This window comes from Dipodomys spectabilis, unplaced genomic scaffold (genome assembly GCF_019054845.1).
Source record: "Dipodomys spectabilis isolate Male_0828 unplaced genomic scaffold, ASM1905484v1 ptg000046l, whole genome shotgun sequence".
Lineage (NCBI taxonomy): Eukaryota > Metazoa > Chordata > Mammalia > Rodentia > Heteromyidae > Dipodomys > Dipodomys spectabilis.
In genome coordinates this window covers 3,033,091-3,049,826 of record NW_024870723.1, presented here as the reverse complement: position 1 = coordinate 3,049,826, position 16,736 = coordinate 3,033,091, and positions in this window count along the sequence as shown.

Here is a 16,736-nt window from a genome sequence, read left to right as displayed (position 1 = left end):
AACAGTCTAACTGGTTATAAAACTTTGCCCTGTACACACCTTCTTGGCCTGCTCCATCCCATCTTTCCTGTATAGTAGAGGAGGGAAAAAAGAAAAGAAAAGAAAGGTTCTGGCTCCCAAGCTTCCAGCTTCAAAGGTGTTTAAGCTTTTAATGTGAATCCTGATTAATTAACAAGGGCACAGGACTTACATGCATTTCAAGTTGCTTTTATCTCTGGGAAAAAAAGCAGCTTTTTGGCAGATACTTTCTGTTCACTGTCTAGCTGAGCATTTCAAAGGGCAGGCTTTGATGGGCTGAGCGGGTTACCATTTTGTGTATATAAAGGGCAATGAGTAATAATTAAGGGACAGACCCCCTTTATGTCAATGCAAGGGGAAAAGATCAAGTTCAAATGGGGCAATGTCATCGGCTTCCTCTTCAACTGACTTGTTTCCAGGCTGGAGGGCCCTGCCTGAGGTTAAGGGAAGTGCATGTGCAGTTGCTACTTCTTTAGCTTCCCAGGAGAAAGCAAACATATGTTAAGGACCTACTGTGTGTTGTATCTGCTCTCTCTCCCAGAGTTGAATCTCATCATCACACAAAAACGAAGTGTGAGAGATGTTAGGTAATGTATCCAACATTGCCAGAATTGAACCAACCCCATTTGGAACATGATGGGCCTGACTCTATTCTTTCCTCCAACCCTGTCTCTTTCACCACTCCCATGTCTTCTCTTGTCTATGTATGCGTAGTAGAATAGTAGGGGAGCAGGGCAGGTAGTGTATTTTATTTTGTATGTATTCTGTCAGGTCATTGGTCAGTGCCTCATCCACTCATGGTTACTCTAGCACCTTAGACTTACATTATTGCCAGCCTCATCACAAATTTTAGGTTACATAGCTTTATTCATCTTCATAAGGAACATATAAGCTCTTAGCAAAGAGAGACTTCAGTTTTTTGTTGAATTTTGTACCCTTACTGTCTCACACAGGGAATATCAGAGTCTTAAAATTCAAGCAATAGTTGTTTAATTGTTGATGTACTGAGGATTTCATATGGTGCTATTACCAGTAGCTTCTCAGCATAGTGAGTCCTATTTATCCCTTCTTTGGGAAAAAAAATCCCCATGAGTAAAAAAATAAAAGACACCCATAGCTCCTTTGCTGTTAAAGTCTAACCATGAGACAGAAACAGATATGTTGTGTTGTACTTACGTGAACTCTTACTCTATCTGGCTGCTCAGGTCATGGACAAAGTGGCTGGAATTTTATCAGTCATTCCTGTATTTAAAGGCCAGAGCTTAGCCTGGGTGATGAAGAGAGCAGACCTGTGGATACAATCCAGATTTATGAAGACTACGGAATTGCTACAACAGTCCCAACACACTATCCATCCTTAGATATGTTTCACATGAAAGACATATGGGTTTCTAGTGTATTCAGTTGCCTGGTTTGAGTTATTTTTTACTTGTGATCAAATCCAAAGGCAGCTGATAGAGCAGTTAAGTACAGACCAGTTAAGTACAGATTGTGCGGTCTGCACCCATGGTGTCCCACGACTATATGGAGTTTACAGCTTGCAGGAGAGACTCAAGGCTAACACCTATTTGACACCACCTAACACAGTGCACGACAATGATAGTCAAAATTTATTCAGTACCCAAACAGCCATCACCATAAGAGAAGAAAACATAAAGCAACCAGTGAAGTTTTAAGCATGAAGCCTTTTGTACAAAATACTTTCTTGATGTGCCTTGACCAGGGGTCTTGAATACTGACAAACATTGACATCTACAGAGAATGAGTGAGGCCAAGATGAATTGAACACTGCAGGCTCAGAAAATGTGGGACATGCTGGACAGAAGACCAGAGACCATCACATACCAAGTGCATTGCAGAAAGCCTGCTGTATAGTGCTAAACAGCGTGGCTCTGGACTTAGGCTCCCCAGCTTTGTAACCCAGTTCTGGCGTTCATTAGCTATGTGTCCACGAGTCCCAGTTGTTTGTTTGGTTTTTTCCCATTGGGTAATTATGACAGTACCTCCTAATTTTTTTGGTTATTGTCAAAATTAACTGAGGCTTTTATGCAGAAAGGACTCAAAATAGTATCTGTTCCCACTAAGCACTCCCCAAGTATTAATGAGTATTTACTATGACTGTCAGTCCCACAAATTAGAAGAGTTGAAATCACAACTGTCAGGGGTTTCAGGTTAAGAACTCTAAGCCATTTTTAGCTAGGCACCAGCAAGCGATGGGCAGCAGCACAATTGTGCTCACAGTTGTGGTTTATATCATTGGAAGAGTTTCTCTCCTGCCTATCCTGCTAGGGTACTGCCCAGATACTTCAGCCTCCTCAGAGTTAAGTAATATATAGCAAGTTACACAGGCTCTACCCTGATTTCCAAAGCTCTCCCCTGATTGGCTGACTTGAGAGACTGCTTTGGGGAGGTATGAGAAAGCAAGTCCTACCTATGCCCCTGGGATTATGCTGAAGGATGTGATTTCTCCCTCATTCTACTACGCATCCCTCCATAGAAGTAGTGTTATCAGGACTGACAGCTTGACTCTCAGCCAGTGACTGTCAAAGCTAGGTGATTTGAGCCACTGTTCTCCTTGTGGGTGAAAATGGGACTCATGTTACCTTCGCAAGAACCTGTAGACATAGGACTATCCTACTGACCATATTCATACTCTGACGTCCTAACCTGCAGCATTTCAATATGTGGAGATGAAGTCCTCAGGGCCCAGTTAAGGTTGGATGAGGTTAAAGAAAAGATTGGTGGCCTTAGAAGTAGAGGAAGCTGACCGACACCCTACATATCTGTTTGCATGAGTCATGATGTTGGCTGCTGCATAGATGCACTTTCTAGGCTGGGGAGACAACTGAAGACCACTCTGGGTTGCACATGGTACTCTCCATTTCTAACATAGCAACAAGCACTTATTCTTCCATACCAATTTATAACAGGTACCTGGGATCCCCTGGCCCACAGTCCTGGCTGCCAAACCCTTAAGATAAAGTGATACTCTGCTTGTGACCACTTAGAGATGGAAAGAATTGTTTCAGTTTTACCCCACATACAAACACACTTCTTTTAACCTTATATTGTATTGATGTTTGAAGCATCTTCTACTCATGGTGTCTGAACCTGCTCATCTAGTGAGACACAAATCAGTTACAACGAAGCTATTAGAATACAGACAGTCTCAAGCCTGCCCTGGCACATGTAAAAATAGCAAAGGAGAAATGGAAACACACACACACACACACACACACACAACACCACCATCTCATCTGTGCAGCACTGTGCCACTCAATTTTTTTTTATTCTTTAGAAAGATAACATGGGGATGAATATTCATGGCATAAAAATGTAAGGCTTCAGCCTTAGAAGCATAATTATTGTTGTTATTTCGAATTTCATTAGCACTTTATAATTGTAAAGCCCATTTGGGTGAGTAATTTGGTCCCTTTCCTCCCTTGCTTCCCTTCTCAAACTACCTATGCCTTTCCAAGAGCTATAATCAGACACTGTCATTTTTTTTGCAGCAATGAAAAATCAGAAGCAAAGAGGGGGAACTGGCTGTGACGTGGAAATAACCGATTGTGGCAATGGGAATAATCACTCGAGGAAAACCTGCTCTGAAGCTGTCAGGCCATCCGTGTACTGAGCATGAAGGTGTGGCCTTCTAGCACTAGAGGGTCACATTCTGGTTGCTGCTTTGTTTTCCCAACTCCAGAAAGGATCTTGAGATCCCTTCCCCCACTTTTTGACTGATGATCTTAATGTAGTTTTGTGACCTTTCACTGAGGTGAACTAGGGCTTTTCTGATTGGTCAAAGAGGCATGAAAAATAGCAAGTCTCTATTCAATAAATGCTACATGTCAAGTACTGGGCATATGTATAGGTCAACTGATCTGGGCTGGGCTCCGTGGTGATTCTGTAAATCATTTTGGATTCAGCTCTCCTGGGACTTATCTGTGACTGTGACAACTTAGCCAGGGAATCTGTTCTGTATGTGTGCTCTCAATCTCCTGGGACAGGTAGGCTGGCTCAGGCAGGTGCTGAGCATGGTTATTGCAGAATACAATGGCAGTAGAAACACAGGCTTAAAGCTGGGCCATGGTCACTGCTACCTCATTTGCTTGGACTTTCCCTCACAGTGATAGATTACCTAACACAAATCACTGAGAAGAGGAAGGATTTATTTTGGATCACTGTGTCACAGATTCCAATCCATAGTCCTTGGCTACGTTGATTCTGAGCGCCTAGGGGGAGGCAAAACATCAGGGTGGTGGGAAAATGTGGCATCCACATCATTCATGATGGATGAAGGAGAGGGAGAAGGGGAGAGAGAGAGAGAGAGAGAGAGAGAGACAGAGACAGAGAGACAGAGGCAGAGACAAAGACAGACAGAGACAGAGAGACAGACACAGAGACAGACAGAGACAGACAGACACAGAGACAGACAGAGACAGACTGACAGACAGACAGAGAGACACAGAGAGAGATACAGAGAGATATAGAGAGATACAGACAAGCAAATACAGACGGAAGAGAGACAGACACAAAGAGAGAGAGAGAGTCAGTGAGTGAGAAAGAGATGGAGATAGAGGGAAAGGCCTGGGTTAAGCTAGCTCAAATGTCATGCCCCAGTGTCCTATTTCTTCTAGCTAGGCCCCACTTCCTGGAGTTTCTACAACCTCCCAAGACAGTACCTTCAGCTGGGGATCAAGTGTTATTGGGGTACATTTCATTTCCAAAGCACAACACATGGTTAAGCTCCAGTCAAGGAGCGGAGGGAATAGACTGTGCTTCTTTAGTAAGAAAAACTGTAGTCCTACGAGAGCGATCACAGACCCAGGGAGAGGTAAAGAAGTTGGGCAACAGCAGAGTATTCCATTTTCTAGTCCACTCAAGATTACTCTGCCTACACTACTGTGTGGTGAGGTCAGAACCAAGCACTGGTTAAATCTAGAATCCTTTATTCATGCTTTTTGCCTCTCTCCTATAGCTTAATCCTCATAAACTTGTGCCTTTACATTTCAAACAACAGCTTCTCATAATAATAATATTCCAGAAAACCACCCAACTTGGAATGACTTCTCATGTTGAGGCAGCTATGAGTTCTGATTATGATTCTTCAGTTCTGATTATGATACTCACTTGCATTACTATAAGTTGAATCTTAACTATGAATATAGACTAGTGATGCTAATGAGAAGTTTTCAGAAGGAAGAATGTATTGGGTTACATCCTGAACCCATCCTGGTTGGGTGACAACAGATGAAGCATTTCATCTTTCTGAACTTTAGATTCCTCGTGTGTAAAATGGCAATTCATAGAGTTCCTGGCTCGTAGAGTGAATCGGGCTAATTAAGATGGAAGTCTTACAGCATTATCATACTGCCTGCCATATCATAAGTACTCACTAAAGGTCACTATGATTATTGTTGTTGTTGATACCACATGCTAAGTAGTGTCCTTACCGTGAGCATGTTTTGTCACCTTTAAATTGCATAGTGGCTACCAATGGATCCCTGTTGATATCTGTCTACCCCACTGAAAAGTTTATTTCCTTTGGCTCCTGTCATCATTAGTGTCTGAATTTCAAGGCAATGTGTACTGAAAGGGGTAAAAAAATTCCCAGTTATTCTTTCAAGTTAAAAGTTGCTAGCTTGGGGATAAAGCCATTCATATCTTTTGAGTCCCGCTTAATGTTACCTTTTATAAGAGTCCATTTGTCCCACATTCTGGAAAACTGCTGTTCACACAGTAAGAGAGGCTGGGAGTCAGTCTTGGCTCTGTTAAGGACTCCTATGGTTGCAGAATTCCAGTACCAGACCTCTAATTCCGGGAGCAATCTGTGAAGGAGAGAGAAGACCTTGGTCACCAAGTACCTCAGCCATGCCTTTGGAGTATGCTTAGTAGTCAGGAAAAGCTTCTGGAAATGGGATACAGTGTTTTTTTTAAAATCAAGGTTCAGGCAGAGCCCCTGCTGGAGGCTGAGGTCACACGGTTGGATCTGGATGCCAGAGATCCAGCTTTTTGATTTCCAGAAGATAATGACTTTTAGACTCAGCATGCTGCTAGCGCTCTATAATCGTGGGAAAGGACAGAAGTGTCATTCAGCAATCAGAAAATGACCAACCAACCCCTATCCCTGTAGATTTTGATTTTACCCCTTGGGCAGCCTCTCCTAACTCATTTTCTTTAAATGGATGCAAATGCCTCCCATCTGTCCGGGATTTGCTCTTAACCTGAGATAATGGGAATCAGCAGTGAGAGAGGGATCCTGCTCTTTTCTATCCATTATCACTTCTCTGATTACTTTGGTGCCCTCGCATGCGATTCAAGGATAATCAGAATTTGCACAGTGACTACATTATAAATCTCTGGCTCCCAAGCTTTTCTCTACCACCAAGTAGCATCTAGAAGCCAAGACCAGTTTGTCTACCACTGAATACCCCTTCACTAGCACAAGACCTGGCATGAAGTAAGTATCTAGTAAATTCTCACTCAACTAATGAATACATTATTCTCCCTAGATATTGAACGTTTCTCTAGGGTTCCGTAATCATTCATTTCTTTGTCTGTTCAAGAAATAGGCACCAGGAATATGCCTTAGAACCTTGCAGGAGTTAAATAAGATGACTCGGGCCAGTCTTCAACCACAAGAAACTCAGAGCATAGGGTGGGAGTTAAGATTTTTGTATCAGCCAGCTATTACCACGGTGGTGCTATGTGATAAATCTATCTGAACTTGGTAGCTTAATCATTAATTCTGATTATAGCCTCCATCAAAGCTGTGACTTAGATTGGCTTGGCTAGGATTCGACTTGCAGGTTAAGTCCAGGTCTGCCTTTGTCTATCACCCTAACTAGCAGGTTAGGCAATATAAGTGAGCCGTGGTTTGTATCGTGACTGTCAGATAGCCATCTCATCATCAATGAACTCTAGGGAGTGAGAGGAAGAAGGAAAGTGAACATCTGCTGGATAAAATTCTAAATCATCACAGCTTATGAAGAGTAATGACAGAAAATATCCAATGTAGTTAGGTGCCAGTGGTTCACGCTTGTAATCCTAGCTACTCAGTAGGCTGAGATTTGAGGATCATGGTTGGAAGTCAGCCTAGGCAAACAAATCCTAGGGAAACAGGTTGCCAATTACCCAGCAAAAATCCTCAAGTGATACAGTCTCAGCTAAGGGAGAACACAGAGCCCTAAGTTTAAATCCTGATATTGGCACATACAGGCACACCCACATTGCACATGCATATGGACACATACAATGTAGTAGATAAGTTACAAAGAACAATGGAATGTAAAGACCAAAAACTAACATATAAAGTATGAGAGTCACAGTAGCAATGAAGAGGGGCTTCTATATGTACCTACCATATACTACTATTCAGAGGATCTAGACAGATGTGACAATTTAGAGTATGTACAGAAAAGAGATTAGGGACATTTATGTTGATGAGGGCATAGGCCACAGACAGAGATAAGATAGGTTGTGTGGAAGCTTAGGTTTCCCACTAATGGATTGCATAAGATCTGGAGCCACAAAACTAATTAAAGAATAACAGGTAAGAATTAAAGCTAACGAAAAAAAAAAAAAAAAGAGCAGAGTGCATTGGCAGTGTAGGTACCGGACAATATATTAGTTCCTAAGAATCTCCATAGATGTCAAGGGGAATGAACTACCAGTAGACCAAGGTGATAAATACCAGACATTACACTTTTTTCAAGTATTATTTTTTCCCAGTGAATCTTTGTGGGCATCTCAAGCTCCAAGCTTTATGTCACAACTGCAGTATATCTCCTCCCACTGCTGCTTCCTCCTGCCTTCCCCATCCAGTCACCTTAGGCAAGAGCTCCTTCTGCTTTGCCAGAGGAGGGCAGCCCCCTCCTCTGCCAATCTCACTCATTATTTATAGAAGTTATGCTTGCAATGAAGTTCACCAGCAAAGTATCTCATTTTATAGATCACTAAGTAAACACATTATCTATCACATGGCAACTCAAACCCTCAAAAACTCTTATTTCACTACTGTTTGTGTGGTGTGTTTGAGTGTGCACCCATGTGTGTGTGTGTGTGTGTGTGTCAGTAATGGGGCTTGAAATTTCTCTTCATTGGCTTTTTTGCTGGAGCTCTATCATGTGAGCCACATGTCCGCTTCTGACTTTTTGATAGTTAATTTAAGATAAGAGTCTCAAGGATTTTTCTGCCTTGGCTGACTTCAACTGCAACCCTCAGATCATAGCTTCCTGAGTAGCTGTGATTATAGGCTGAGCCAAGAGCATCGGATTGGATATTGATAACAAAAAATTATTAATTATATATTTATTGATTACATACTGAAAATGTATTTACTGATTATTGGTATAGGCACTAATTTTTTAAGATTTTAATCTATTGTCTTGAGTTACTCTTATCTAACTACATTAGGGTGGTATTTTATGATTTTCAGATTAAGAAACTGAAACACAAAAAAATCAAGTAAGTCTTTTCAAGGTCATACCACCCGAGGATGAAAGTTGAAATCTGAACTTAACACAATCAGTGTGACAGTAGAACCGATGAACGTACCCTTTGTCTGTGTTTTTGCTTGCTCTGGGGTGAAAAGAAGCATATAGAAACGGGAATTGTGGCCTTCTTGTTGTGGTAGTTATTATTTTGTTTGTTTCCTTGCTTGTTTTTTCTTTTGCTTTAAGACCAAGGCAGAGAATCATGGAAGGAACTTTTCTTGGAAAACTGGGGAAGGTAGATCTTTTCAGATACTTGAGGAATTTTCATGAAGGCTGTTCTATGTGGCTTCCTCAGAATACAAAATGTGAGTCAATAACTAATAGATTCAACAAGGAAGATACAAATCAGTACATATGTGTTACTGTCTCCATTTGAACAATCCGTAGAACCCCTGGAGGAGGCAGGGGTGGGGAGGGAGACAGACTGTACTGGGCATGCCTACATCTTACACTTGGACAGCTGAGCAGGCTCTGTGTTAGGCTCCTCTATCCAGCCTTGAACTACAGAAGATGTTCTCTTCCTAAATCCAAAGTAGTCTTTTAAATTATATATGTGTGTATATATATATATAATTTTATATAATATATGTGTGTATGTGTATCTCACACTATGTCATCATTTTTACATGCCCATGGCTTTCTACTCAAATTAGGATTAAATCCAGACATCTCACTATGGCCTATCTATGCATGAATAATTGAAGTCATAATAATTTCTGAGAGTCATTTCATTCTCTCCCTGTCTTTCTTTCTTAATGTTCTGACTTCATGTGTTTGGCCCTGACAACTTACCATGCTCTCTCACAGGCGTTTGGTCCCTGTGTCTTTCTTTCCTGTCAGCCACAACAATTCTCACTCATCCTTCCTGCTTCCAAAGGAAAGGTCACATTTTTTTTTCAGAGATGTCTTATCTGGCCCTTAAATGATGCTATCTGGTCCTCCCTTCTTATGCTACTTTATAGAACCATGTTGTTTTCCAGCATAGCACATTTGAAGACTTTCAGGCATACATTCATTTTTGATTATTTGTGGTGGTCTAGCTCTTACTTAGATTATAATCTCCATAAATACAGGAATTCTTTTAGGTCTTTCCTGGAAAAATAGTATTCCACAGTATCACTCATGGTTAGAAAATCATATTCCACAAAGGAAGAAAGCAGAAAGAAAGAAAACACTTTGAGTTCATTCTTTTCCTTTTTTTCTCGCTGCAGAACAGAGCCTCAGTTAAAAAAAAAAAAGTGTCCCAGATCTGGGGACAGGGATATTCCATTAATTCCCCATAGATTTCACTGGATTCACTAAGACTTCACATCTTAGAAGGAGATGGAATGAGGATATACCTCCAGGAGACTCAGGGAACCTGCAGAGCCAGAGCTCTGGTCTTGCTGAGTCTGCAGAATAACACACTGCCCTCATCGAATATAGCTTGCTAAGTGGGTCAGGAGCAAAGACTGTCCTCTGTCGCTCCAAGGAACCTCAGGTCTGATTCTGGTAGTTAGGTTTACCCAAATTTCTCTTAGACAGTAGAAGAAACAGTGAAGAGTCTTTATTCTCAGAAGTCAGAGCAATGAGGCCCACAGTAGAGAAAAAAAAAAAAAGAGCATTTTTTTTAACCCAAGATCACCAATCAAAGTAGCCTCATACACTGGAGAAACATTCCTTCAGTTTTAATCATGAAGTAGTGATATTTGGAGACATGTATAACTTGTCTAAGGCACAAATGTGAGGAGAGCTGAGATTAGAACCCTGGCTTTCTTGATTCTATTGATGGATAATATTATACAAAAAAATGCAGGGAAGTTGGTGGGTTCAGCCTGTTAGGAGATATTTGGCCACTCCCTATATGTTCAGGGTCACATATTTATCAGATGGTAGCTGAAATTCAAACCCTATGTCTCTTTATGCATTCCCAGGCAGGAAGCAAAACCCAATCCCCAAAACTAGTGCCAAAAAAGGATGGAGGTCTGCTACCTCCCTTAGGGAAAAAAAAACAAAAACATAACTCTTTGGTTATATCTAGCTGATAAAACAAAAACAACCCTGCAAGTACTTTATTTGACATAAGATGTCCAGCACATTCCAAGCTTTGCATGTTCTTGTTCTCAATGATTCACATGCAAAGTGAGAATTAAAAATGCCCAATTCACAGCCTTCTGGTGAGAATTAAAGAAAATGGTCTAAGTGCCTAGCACATAGTAGACATCCTATCAGTACCAGAAAAGCAGGGGCTCTATGCTGACATGGCCTCTACCAGCTGAAAATATAATAAAATAATGTGCAGCTGTAAGGAAAGTGGCCCAATGCTCCATAGCAGAAAATAACACTTTATACTTTTCATCAGTAATATACATTCCAATGCACCAGGTTACCAGTTCAGCTTGAATAAATACAAAGCAGATAGTGCAAGCCTGACTTTTTTTTCCTTAAGGAAAGCAGAGTGTTAAGAAGAAGAAAAAAAAAACTCCAGAAAGGAAGAGTCAATGGGCTCAGAAAGAGGAACCTGAAAATGCAGTAGGATTAAGATTTGTATGAAGAAATCTAAAAGAGCATCACCCACGAATACATACTAATGATGAAAGATGGCCAGCATAACAAAGGAGGAAGGCACCAGGAATAGGTTAACTGGCTAAGCAGACAGAAAGGTACAGAAAGGTTTGGGTACAAACACATGAATGATGCAGATGAATTAAAGATGAGTGGATCTGGAAAAAAAAAGAAAATGCAAAAAAGGATAAAGAAGGAAAGAGGATCGAAAGGAGTGTTGTGAGGCTATGAAAGAATTGGAATAAATCACTACAGAACTAGAGAGAAGTTTGATTTACAGAACCGAGGATGGTAGAAGTCGGAGGTGGGGAGAGGTATGAGCAGGTGGGGAAAAAATAAAAGACAATATATTTGAGAATTGTTAAAGGAAGGAGAGGTGTACTGGGCTGGAGCAGAAATCAGTCAGACAGGTGCAGGTAAGAATGAAGAATGACCATGGTGATTAAAATATTCACTCATTTTTCACAGAGGAAAAAAAGTGAGAGACAATGGTAAAAGTTTGCTCTAAATGAGACCAAGTGAAAATGGAGATGAGAAGTGGAGAGATGGAAGTAATAAGACAGAGGTCCCGGAAAAAGCAAATAAACAGCTGCATAGAGGAACAAGCTATTACTTTTACAGATAACCTACTATGTGACAAATAGCACTAGCATTTCCATTTATCCTTATGCCTTCATGCAGTGTCACCTACAGGTAAGGAAATGAAGCTAAGCAAAGTTATAAGCTTCAACAACAACAACAAAATCAGATTTCGAGTAGTAGAGAGAAGAATCTGAACTTGGGTCACCAGGAGAGGTGTGAGAGCCGAAGAACTCTCAGCCACAGATGTATTTATAGTGATCTATTCTGGATCTAGCAATAAAGGGAAAAAATAAAAGGGAAAACTTAAAGATTGGCCATCATCTTGTCATTGATCCTTAATCAGCTGACAGAGCATAGGTCAAGATACTGACCTGGCAGGACTAAAGACTAGAAGGCCACAAGGATAAAGAGTGTGAAGTTGGGTGGGGGGTGGGTGGTGACTGAAGCCATGGGAAGGAAACAGGCTTCAGCTGAGTGATAAATGGAGCTAACGTGCTGGGAAGAGCAAAGCAGGATTAAAAGGAGGATGTGAGTTACAGGAAAGGCAATGATTGAAACCAGAGAAAACAAATGGTGGGGCTCTCTGGGCACGAAGAGGATTAATAGAAGATTGAGCTTAGATAGAGTAGAGATAGAGCCCATGATAGCACTCTCTTGTCCCAAACTGGAGTTTATTTGTGGGCTACTGATGGTCTTGAAGCTTAGGGAAGAGAGGCTGTTTAAAATGGCTTGAAAGCTAGAAAGGAAAGAGGAAAAGAAAGAAGGCGGCAAGCAGGGCAAGAAATACACAGACAGATGTCGAGGGAGGACACGGAGGGATGTTTTTGTTACAGAATCAAAACGATGTTCTATTTTATCCTCTGTAGAGAAAGGGCTAGTGACTGGTAGAGGTGTTATATCAGAGTATGAGCTCAATAAATATGCAATCATCATTGGCAAAATCATTTTGTATCTCTACCTGTGTTCATTTGCTGTACTAGTTTGTGTGCACTTCATGATAACCAAAATACATCCAGAAAATACACAACTAAATGTGCAGTATATTTGTTACTCAAATATACAACAAGTATAATCAAAAGCATAGAAGAAGATAGGAAAGGAAAGTGAGAGGGAGACAGAGGATGGCTGGTTAGATAGGGAACAGGCTGCTTAGTCAGCTTGGAGAGAGGGCTTTCTTTGCTAGACTTAAACAGTGAAATGAAGGTAGGTGGGGAAAAAATGGGGAATCTCTGCAGGCAGAAGAAAGCTGCATGAAGATGGTGGGGCTGGAAGAGCTGGAAACACGCTGGGAATGGAAAAGGGTTAGGTGTGACTGGACTTAACTGGTTGAAAGAGAGGCTCACATAACAGGCCAGGGACGGACTCAGCAGGTGAGAGACCATCCGATGATTGGATTTACTTAGACCATTTATGAGAGCCTCACAGGTGCTAGACAGTTTCGTACGCATGGTCTCATTTAATTCCCATAATGACCCAAAGAAGTGGGCACTATTTTCCCCACTTCACAAATGAGAAAACAAAAGGGCTAGCAAGCACTATGAAGTGACCTGACGCAGTAGGTAAATAGCATAGCTGATATCTCAGCCAAAGCTTGTCTGGCTTTGAGCACCTGCCTTTCCAATCACACCAGTCAGTCTGCCTTGATCAGGTGGTATGGATAAAAGGGATTTTGCAAAATAAGAGATACTTTGCAAGAGGGAGGGAGAAAAAAAAGGAAACAATATTACAAACCCACCTAGAATCTAGGCAAAGGTGAGATATGAAAGAAGAAGCATTTTCTTGGAAGACTTTTCTTGGAGTTAGATTGGGGGAGAGAAAGTGAGACCAGTAGGGGAGCCCTAGGGTTGAATAAATTAAATCAATAATGGAATGCAACTGGGAAGAAGAGAGGAAAGGAAAAGGTAAGAAAGAGGTGGGAGGGGGAAGATTATGAGGGGCACAGAACATATTGGGAAAGTATGGAGAAGGGCTGGTGTAAACAAGGGCCATGCTGTGGCAGACAGAACAAGAACGTGGGAGTCAGCCATTCTTGTTTTCACTACTGGGTAATTCCACAATTAAAGACAAGTGTCTTAGCTTTCCTGGACCTCCAAAAACAGATCTATGAGATCAGGATGACATGACTTATTCCAGGTGTTATAGGCATTATAAATCAAACAAGTAGGATTTGTTGAGCATCTACTATTCACTGAGCACTATTATGAATCTTCACAATGACACAGAGACAGTTATTGGTTATCATCACTCCTTGAGAGATCACATAAACTCCTGGAATCATTGACCTGATATTCCAAAACAGGAGTTATTTCCTGGTGTCTAATCCCGACTTGTGGCTGCTAACTCCATCGTGTTGGTACTTTCTGCCACTGAGCCTCCTTCCTCTTACCTAAGTCTCTCCATTTCTCTTTGTCACTAGCTCTGCCCTCCAACTGTCTCCACATTCTCTGTTCTGGGGCAGATGTGTTAATTGCAAGCAACAGAAACTAACTCTGAATAATGTAAGCATTAAGAGGATCCAGAATTCAGTAAAATGAGTTCACATTACAGAGGTTCGCAAATGGAATCTGGCTTAGAGTCCATGAAGTTAAGAGAATGTCTCCAAATGTAGACACAGAACTAGACCTGATAAGATATATTGCCACAATAGCAACCAGGCAACAACAGGTCGATTCACTCATGATTGTCAATAGTTACCACCTATGGCATGGGGCGCCAAGCAGTTAGTTTGTTTGTGTGGGCAGTGAAACCTGATGTAATTGCCCCCCTAATTGTTTCTGCCTGATTCCAGTTTCCTTCTCTGCACTGGAGGTAACTCAACCTGACAAAGTCTGTTTCATGAGCCCAAGTCCCAAAGACCTGAAAATTGGTAAAGCAACTGCTGATCAAGATCAAATCTCTAGCTCTCCTGAGCCTCAGAATACTTATCGATGAAATGGGGTTGATAATATTTTATTTTTTTATAATCCCCACTATGGGGGATTATAAATCATAGAAGTAGTCAGAATTTACTGAGTACCTACTATGTTTAAGTGCTTTTCATGTATTTTTTTCCTCTGAAGCCTCACAACTGCCTGAGGCAGAAATTGTTATCATGATTCATTGATAAACCCCATAAAGTTCTTAGCATCATTGTGGGAGGTAAAGCTGTGCCTCAGAGGATAAAACACCCTCCTCTGATGTAGGGGGAAAAAAAGACTCATTCAGATGCTAAGAATTGTAACAAGTGCCCAATGCCAACTTGAATGCCTACCCCCATTCTACTGGTCCTTTATGGATCAACTCCTATGCCATTGTGTTTGGGAAGCTTTCTTTGATTTCTCTGAGCAGGACACACAGAGAAAACATGTGTGTCTGTCTGAATGCCTGCCTCCCTGGTCTGGTACCTGAGATGTGTCTGCACTGGTCTCATCTCTGTGCCCAATCATTCTAACATCTCCCAGGGCAGAAACTGTGTTTATCCATTCCCGCATCCCCGTAGAGTGTCTGGTAGGATATTTGCTGGTGAATGAATGAATGAAAGTGTTGGTCTCTTGTTTGACAGGCCTTTGTACCAGAGGTCCATGAAGGACTTGCACAGATTCTGCCTTACATAAGGGAGCCCTTTTTTCCTGGTGTGCACTTCTATAAATGGCCTATGTCAGCATATTTGAAGAAAGGGGCATAGAGAATCAGAAAGCCCCATTGCAGAGCATAGTGGTGGATTGTATGGGTACAAAGGAGAGACTGAGGGAGGCAGCGAGACATATTTTGGAGGAGTAAATGAACTGTAACGGGCATCAGAGAGACAAGGGGTGGTGGTTTAGAATCAGAGGACTTGAAAGGCCAGATGCCACCCCCACCCCTTTGGGTTCACAGATTAGCAAAAGGAGACAGGCAAGCCTACCTTACAAACCACAGGACAGAAACGGACCCGACTGCGCTCTTGCACATGTACCTTTTTCAATATCTTTGATGGTGGTGTTTTCCAAGGTCACGGAGGACAGTGTGTTTAATGGAGATAGCCGAGGCTTTGAAGCCTGGAGTTCAAACCAAGCTCCTTAGCTGTGTAACCTCAGGAAGTTCCTTGACCACCCTGACCTCCCGAGCTCAGCTTCCTGGCAGCAGAGAAAATGGGAACCTGAATGCCCATGTCAGTGGATTATGACTATGTGCAAAAGCTCACACAGGTACATGTCTCACACTTGGAGAACGTTTAATAAGCACTATTAACGAAATCCAAGGTCACAATGCAGGTTACTTCCCCCTTTCATTTCCCTTCTTTCGCCTTTCCCCAAAGTCTTAAAAAGGGCAACAAAAACCAGGTGATAAGAGGGGAGAAGAATAATTCCTGTGAAGGTGTTACAGATAGCGAGAGAAGAGAGACAGAAGAAGAGAACCAGAACCGTTCATGCACAGACACTGCACAAAAGGTATGCAAGAACAAGGCAGACCCACCGAGGTGGGAAATGGCTCACAAATTACAGGGAGGAAGCATTTATAAGATTAAAGTCAGATGAGTGGAAAGATGAAAGAGACAACGGAGAGGCAGGATGAGGAAGAGGAGAGAGGAAGGCAGGTGATGCACATTTACCATCTCTGGACCCTCTAAGAATGAAGAAAGTCTCCCTGGCAGCGAACTCACCTATGGGAGTCAGACACTGTCAGCCCCAGGCCAAAGAAAGACTGTGTTTTGTTAAGGTTCCATTTGACTCTAGAAGGACTAAAGAAGAAGGGAAGACTGATAAGTAGCCCCTTGCACCAAAGGGAGCCTAGAGTCCTGCAGAAGAGTCGGTCTCCTTACCTTACAGCCTTTTCAGGAATTTCCACACACACAGCCCCCAAGCAGCCAAGCAGAGCCGCTCCAAGCTGGGAGCTGGGTTCCAAAATAAAAGTGCTTGGTGAGTGGGTCGCCTAGCGAGATGGCAGCTAGAGGGCCAGAGCGGCACAGCTGGAGCCAGCTGCAGGGCTGTGTGTGTGTGTGTGTGTGTGTGTGTGTTCTGTATTCCAGAATGGAGTTCAAGCCTCCTTGGGCCCGCCAGCGCTGAGTGCAGTCTCAGATGGCCTGGATGGAGAGGTGGGCAGGCGAGGCGGGGTCTCAAGAGTGAATATGTGGGGAGG